This window comes from Lathyrus oleraceus, chromosome 6, assembly GCF_024323335.1.
Source record: "Lathyrus oleraceus cultivar Zhongwan6 chromosome 6, CAAS_Psat_ZW6_1.0, whole genome shotgun sequence".
NCBI lineage: Eukaryota > Viridiplantae > Streptophyta > Magnoliopsida > Fabales > Fabaceae > Lathyrus > Lathyrus oleraceus.
This window is the reverse complement of record NC_066584.1, coordinates 515,449,219-515,456,964: the sequence shown is the minus strand read 5'-3', so window position 1 is coordinate 515,456,964 and position 7,746 is coordinate 515,449,219. Positions and strand designations below refer to the sequence as shown.

At 39.4% G+C, this 7,746-nt stretch overlaps 1 non-coding gene across 1 annotated transcript; it reads right to left on the bottom strand.

Annotated features, from left to right (window-relative positions):
* Positions 1-1,792: 1,792 nt before the first annotated feature.
* On the bottom strand, positions 1,793-1,899 carry LOC127098932 (small nucleolar RNA R71). Its single transcript, XR_007793615.1, has one exon. It is a non-coding gene; the product is annotated as a small nucleolar RNA R71 (small nucleolar RNA).
* Between the last annotated feature and the right edge of the window lie 5,847 nt (positions 1,900-7,746).

The window sequence follows — 7,746 nt, the reverse complement described above, 5'->3', positions numbered from 1 at the left end:
GAAAATTGGGGACGCCTACATTTACACTTACGCTCTGCAATTAATTTTTACAGCTTTCTAGCTTTTTAGTTATTTTCTTTTCAGCAACTTTGTTTCCGTTGCCTTAGTTCATTTGCCATTCTTTTTAGACTTTCCTTTTTCCCTTTTCCTTTCCGTTTTCCAGTTAGCCATAGTAGTAGTTTTCTACAATGGGGAACTACTACACTTTATTTAATTTTAGTAAGAAATTTGTATTGAAGAAGCAGAAGCCTACCGACTTGTAGAGGACTGCTCAAGTACTCCGAGATTCGCTATACTCTGTTACTTCGATTGCCAGGTTTTTATTGAATTATTATTATTATTGCCCAGTTATTATTATAATTATGTTTGTCGCAATGTTGATCTGTTTATGCACTGTGTTTGCCTTATTTAACATGTCCGACTAAATTACCGGTATCGGTATGTAGCAATTTAATTAGATGGGATTTAATAATAATCGGTGAAAACTCTTTTTCTCAAACAATCTTTTAGGCTGAAGTTTTTAATCTAAATTTAATTAACTTTATCACAAAAGCATGAAAAGCTATTTAATACGATTTTGCCACGAGAGTGGGAAATTAACTAAGGTAAGAACCAACAATCGCGAGAGCGTGAGGCTCGAGCTGGATAGTAAAAATTAGGCATTGAGTTTAAAAACAGCGAGAGCACTTTAAAAGCAATTAGAACTTATTTATTTTCAAAAAGTAATTTTAACTTCAAATGGGACAGCGAGAGCGTACATTCTGACTTAAAGCTATAGGCCGAATCAACAATCACGAGAGTGTGAGATAAAGCTTTTTAAATAACTATTTTCTACTGAGAGATATTTGCATTTAAACTATTCACCGGTGACTTATCGAATCCCCGACAATTAATGCGTTGCATACTGATTCCTTCCATAAATTATTTTTTAAAACTACATTTCCCTTAGATTTACTATTTTGCCCCCGAACTTCTACTAATCATTCCCTTATCTAAACATAGTGACGTTAGTAACACTAGTTTGACCATAGGTCCATGTGGGATCGATATCTTTTAAAACTAAAGCGACTGGACTGTGCACTTGCAGTCAAGTACCCGATAGACTATATTTTATATATAGTGACGACAAGCATCAAGTTTTTGGCGCCGTTGCCGGGGACCTGTTTTAGTCGAATAGTGCAATTCTTTCGTTGCACGGTATAGACTAAGGTAAAAATAAAAACTAATTTACTCTCCCTTCTTTCCCTGATTGTATGCCAAGTACTCGCTCACAAGGCGATAACTTAGCACCACCAGTCCCAGAATTAGAGCGTTTCTTATACGTAAGACGCCGAATACAAGAATATCAACAAAAGTACGATATTCCCGATATCTTCTCTCCTCCTAAACCAGAAGAAAAACCAAACATGGCTGAAGAAAGACCACAAATCATCCTCTTAAATTCTACGCTACCCCGTCTCAACAAGAACCTCACAACAGCATTGCTGCCCCCGCTATCAATCGAAACGATTTTGAGTTGAAACCCTCACTATTATCAGCCGTCCAACAACATCAATTTGCTGGAAATCCTACGGACGATCCTAATGAACACCTGACCAAGTTTGTGCAGTACGCAGATACTGTAAAGGCGAATGGTGTATCTCAAAATGCGATAAGACTGCGCCTCTTTCCTTTCTCACTAAGGGACAGAGCTTGGGCTTGGTTGCAATCCTTGCCCTCCAACTCTGTTACAACATGGGAAGAACTGAAGAATGTCTTCTTATCCCGATATTTTCCGCATAGCAAAACTACTATGCTGAGAGCTCAAATTAACGGATTAGGGCAAAAAGATGTGGAATCTCTCTACGAAGTGTGGGAGAGATACAAGGACATGATGAGGATATGTCCACATCACGGTCTCGAAGACTGGGTGATCATTCACACATTTTACAATGGGCTTCTGTATAACACAAGACTTACAGTAGACGTTGCCGCGGGCGGTGCACTTATGGATAAGCCATACAACGAAGCCTATCAACTCATTGAAAACATGGCCCAAAACCATTGCCAATGGGGAGGTGAACGAACTCCAGTGGAAAAGTCCCACACTAAGGGTGGAATGTACGAAATCAGTAGCCTTAACCATGTTAATGCAAAGGTAGATGCCCTTGTTCAAAAATTAGATAACTTGACCATACCACCCGCAGCCATTGTGGCTGCTGTAACTCCAAACTGTGAGTTATGTGGAATCCCTGGACACATTGCACAAAAATGTCAAATATTAGCAGGAGTCCCAACCGATCAAGTGAATTACACACAAGGAAATCCCTATTCGAATACCTACAACCCAAGTTGGAAAAACCATCCTAATTTCTCATATAAGAATAACAATGCCCTGTATGCACCTGGCCAAGCACCAGCTGTTCCACCTGGATATATAAAGCCAGCTAATAATGCTCATAACATGCCTAGGAAGTCAAATCTTGAATTAATGATGGAAAGCTTCATAGCTACCCAAGCTCAGACAAACAAAGACTTCTTAAACCAAAACATACATACTAGTGAGCAACTCAAACAACTAGCGAACAAAGTAGACGCCTTATCCACCCACAATAAAATGCTTGAAACACAAATTTCACAAGTGGCTCAACATCAAGCATCTACAGCCGCTCCAGCTGGAACATTTCCTGGACAGCCACAACCGAATCCAAAAGGACATGCAAATGCCGTTGTATTGAGGAGTGGAAAAAAATAGACGGACCCGTAGATCCAAGACTCCAAAACCCTGCCATGTACCAAAAACAAGATAAAACCTCAACTGAGCAGGTGAGTGAACAAAAGGAAACAGAAGATAATACCCAATAGGCCGAAGAGAAAGAAAAACCTTATGTGCCTCCACCTCCTTATAAACCACCCATTCCGTATCCTCAAAGACTCAAAAGTTCTAAAACTGCGAGTCAATTTAGGAAATTTGTTGAACTTCTGAAGTAACTAAACATTATGATACCCTTTATAGAAGCCATCACACAAATGCTCTCCTATGCCAAATTTCTTAAGGAAATCCTATCCTATAAGAAAAAGATTGAGGATGAAGAAGCAGTTACACTTACTGCCGATGTAGCACCATAATCCAAAATAACATGCCTCCCAAACTAAAAGACCCAGGTAGTTTTTCCATACCTTGTGTCATTGGAAAATTCGTCATAGACAAACCTCTATGTGATCTAGGAGCCAACATTAGTGTAATGTGTAACACCCTTCTAAAATACCCCCAATAAACAATTAAAACAACCAAACATAAATCAGAGTATATATGCAATTTAAGGGTGTCACACTTGACACTTCACACCATGTTCCAATTTAACTCGTCATGCTCATTTATTCATCAAAATAAACATTTGCATAATTCGCAGCGGATAAAGTCTAACAACAATGCAAAACATGTAACACATTACATGTAAACTTGTTCAACAATCATCAATGAAAAACAAGTAAAACATCCCGTCCCGATGTTACATCTACCAGAGCATGACCCACTAAGGAACTACACTAGACTCCAAGGACTAGCTTCTACTCAATCACTGCTCGTTACCTGAAACATAGTTGTAAGGGTGAGTTCCTCAATCGATATAATAAGCATTATAAACTATCATGTAATGTTAAGTAAATTAACACATTTCATCACCCTAATCATAACACATATTCAGCAACGGCAATATCAACTCATAATCATCATCATCATCATACTCAAACTCAACACAACCACAAAACACACGTATAATATTGGAATACATCCATTCATATTATACGCCACACATACATTATGCAATGAGACTCCATGCATGCGGTACCGACTATTCGTGAACATATAGTTCAACCTCACCGATCAAATCCAGATACGGCTACCAAGCTCACTAGTCCCACTCATTTGAGACCTAGTGACTCACTCACTAATTCCTCACCATGGGAATTAGCTACCACCCCAAGGGCTATGCTATGCACGCTAATCACCTAGCATGCAAACATCAACAACAATCCACAATGATTCACTCACTAATTCCTCACCATGGGAATTAGCTACCACCATAAAGGCCACAATATGCAAGCTAAATCACTTAGTCATGCAAACATCAACAATCATCCACAATGGACATATGCTCACACTCTAAGCCATAAACAGTCCATTCATAATTGCATACATAATAGATACATTCACAATATTATGCATACCATCATACATCATCAACATATTTATCACATAATCATATCATGTCATACCACATAATCAATCACAGTATTAGCACACTCTACTAATACCTATACTGCTCAAAACAACGGGAAATGATCCCTACTCTATCATACATCAGCTAAATTTCATCACTCAGCTGAACAACCAAAAACTGCACAACAACAGCACAGAAAAATCACAAATCTGCCCATACGCGTATTGCCTAGTCCCATACGCGTATGGCCCATTTCTCAGCCAATCCCATACGCGTATTGCCTGCCTCATACGCGTATGCTACGCGTACCACTTCCCGATACGCGTACCAACAGAGACCAAACCACGTTCAAAACATCATCTTCCTCATCCATACACGTATTGCCTAGTGCCATACGCGTACCAGACCATCTCATACGCGTATTGCCTAGTGCCATACGCGTATGACCAGAAACCAATTTCCAGATCTGCTATGGTTTTCTCTGCTACGAGATCTCCCAAATCCAACCTCCCACAGTCCAATTTTACACAGAATTCGTTCATATCATCTAACACGAATCATACCCTATTCAATTTCACAAATTCTAACATTATTCCATCTAATCCTTACGAATTTCTCCAATTATAACCCATATCTCGTTCATCTAATATTTCACAATTTCAGTATTCATCGTTCTAATCAGGGACAAATCAATGGCTTATCACTACCCATTACATGTTAACCCATAATACCCATTAAACGACGATAAACCCCCCTTACCTGAGTTAATCCGGCAATCCTTTAGCTTCGAGCTCTTCCTCTCTTCAACCCTTGTTCTCTGGCTCTTTGACCTTTTTCCACTTTAGAGTCGTTTCTCTGTTTTCACGTGAAAATAACCCTTTTTACCAAATGGGACCTTTTCTAATTCCAACTTTTATTCCAATAATAATAATAACAATAATCCAATAATAATAATCCAATTATTTAATTAAATTAATAAATATACTATTAATTTAAATTAAATAATTATCCTTATTTCATCGGGGTGTTACAACTCTCCCCCACTAAAAGAGTTTTCGTCCTCGAAAACATACCTCAAGCGAATAACTCCGGATAAGACTCCTTCATCTGACTCTCAAGTTCCCAAGTCACATTGCCACCTGCTGGTCCTCCCCAAGCTACCTTTACCAAAGCAATCTCTTTACCCCGCAACTGCTTCAACTCTCGATCCTCGATCCTCATAGGTGATGTTTCAACAGTCAGGTTATCTCTCACATGTACATCATCTACTTGGACCACATGCGACGAATCAGGAATGTACCTCCTCAACTGAGACACATGAAAAACCTCATGCAAATTCGCAAGTGACGGCGGTAAAGCGATACGATAGGCTACCTCCCCTATCCTCTCCAAAATCTGATAAGGACCAATAAATCGAGGTGTCAACTTTTTCGACTTCAAAGCTCGACCAACCCCAGTTATCGGAGTAACACGAAGAAACACATGATCTCCCTCTTGAAACTCAAGTGACTTCCTCCTCTTGTCGTGATAACTCTTCTGACGACTCTGAGCACTCCTCATCTTCTCCTGAATCATCTTAATCTTTTCCGTAGTTTGTTGAACAATCTCCGGTCCAACCACAGCACTCTCACCGGATTCATACCAACATAAAGGTGTCCGACATCTCCTACCATACAAAGCTTCAAACGGTGCCATACCAATGCTCGAATGAAAACTATTGTTGTAGGTAAACTCAATCAAAGGTAAATAACAATCCCAAGCACCTCCCTTTTCCAAAACACAAGCCCTCAAAAGATCCTCCAGTGACTGAATCGTCCTCTCAGTCTGACCATCAGTCTGCGAATGATATGCAGAACTCAATCTCAGCTTAGTTCCCAAAGCCCTCTGCAAACCTTCCCAGAACTTCGATGTAAATCTAGGATCTCTATCCGAAACAATACTCGACGGAATACCATGCAAACTTACAATTTTCTCAATATACAACTCAGCTAATCTCTCTAACGGATAATCCATTCTGATCGGAATAAAATGAGCCGATTTTGTCAATCTGTCAACAATCACCCAAATAGCTTCAAAATTCTTAATTGTCCTCGGTAAACCAGAAACAAAATCCATACTGATACTATCCCACTTCCACTCTGGAATAGCCAACGGTTGCATTAGCCCAGACGGCTTCTGATGCTCAATCTTTGACTTCTGACAAGTCAAACAAGAATAAACAAAACTCGCAATTTCTCTTTTCATCCCTGGCCACCAAAATAACTTTTTCAAATCATGATACATCTTTGTAGCCCCAGGATGAATACTCAGGCCACTACGATGTCCTTCCTCAAGAATACTCTTTTTAAGTTCGGTAACATCCGGAATACACACCCGATTACCAAATTTCAAAACACCATTCTCATCAACTCTGAATTCACCACCTTGACCTTGATTCACTAGAGTCAACTTATCAACCAAAAGCACATCGGATTTCTGACCCTCTCTAATCTCATCCAGAATACCACTCGTTAACTTCAATATTCCCAATTTAACACTATTGTGAGTACTCTCACACACCAAACTCAAGTCTCTAAACTGTTCAATTAAATCAAATTCCTTAACCATTAACATAGACATATGCAACGATTTCCGACTCAATGCATCAGCCACTACGTTTTCTTTACCCGGATGGTAATTCAAACCAAAGTCATAATCCTTCAGAAACTCTAACCATCTCATCTGTCTCATATTCAGCTCTTTCTGATCAAACAAATACTTTAAACTTTTATGGTCACTGAAAACCTCAAATCTTGACCCGTACAAGTAATGCCTCCATAACTTCAGAACAAATACCACAGCTGCCAACTCTAAATCGTGTGTCGGATAGTTCCTCTCATGAACCTTCAGTTGTCTCGAAGCATAAGCTACAACCTGCTTATTCTGCATCAAAACACCACCCAAACCCAACAATGAAGCATCACAGTAAACCTCAAATGGTTCCGACGGACTTGGTAATATCAGAATAGGAGCAGTAGTTAACCTTCTCTTTAACTCTCGGAAACCTTCTTCACATCTTGAGTCCCAAACAAACGCTTGCCCCTTTCTAGTCAACATCGTCAACGGTAACGCCAACTTAGAAAATCCCTCAATGAATTTCCTATAATAACCTGCAAGTCCAAGAAAACTCCTTATCTCAGAAACTGACTTCGGAGCTTCCCACTTAGATACCGCTTCTATCTTAGAAGGATCAACAGCAACACCACCTCTTGAAATCACATGACCAAGAAAACTAACCTCTTCTAACCAAAATTCACACTTGGATAGTTTAGCAAATAACTTCTTTTCTCGTAGAACTTCTAAAACCACTCTCAAATGCTCAGCATGCTCTTCTTCAGATTTCGAATACACCAAAATATCGTCAATAAACACCACAACAAACTTGTCTAGGTACGGATGGAAAATCCTATTCATATACTCCATAAATACTCCAGGCGCATTAGTCACACCAAAAGGCATTACAGAATACTCATAATGTCCATACCTTGTTCTGAAAGCAGTCTTC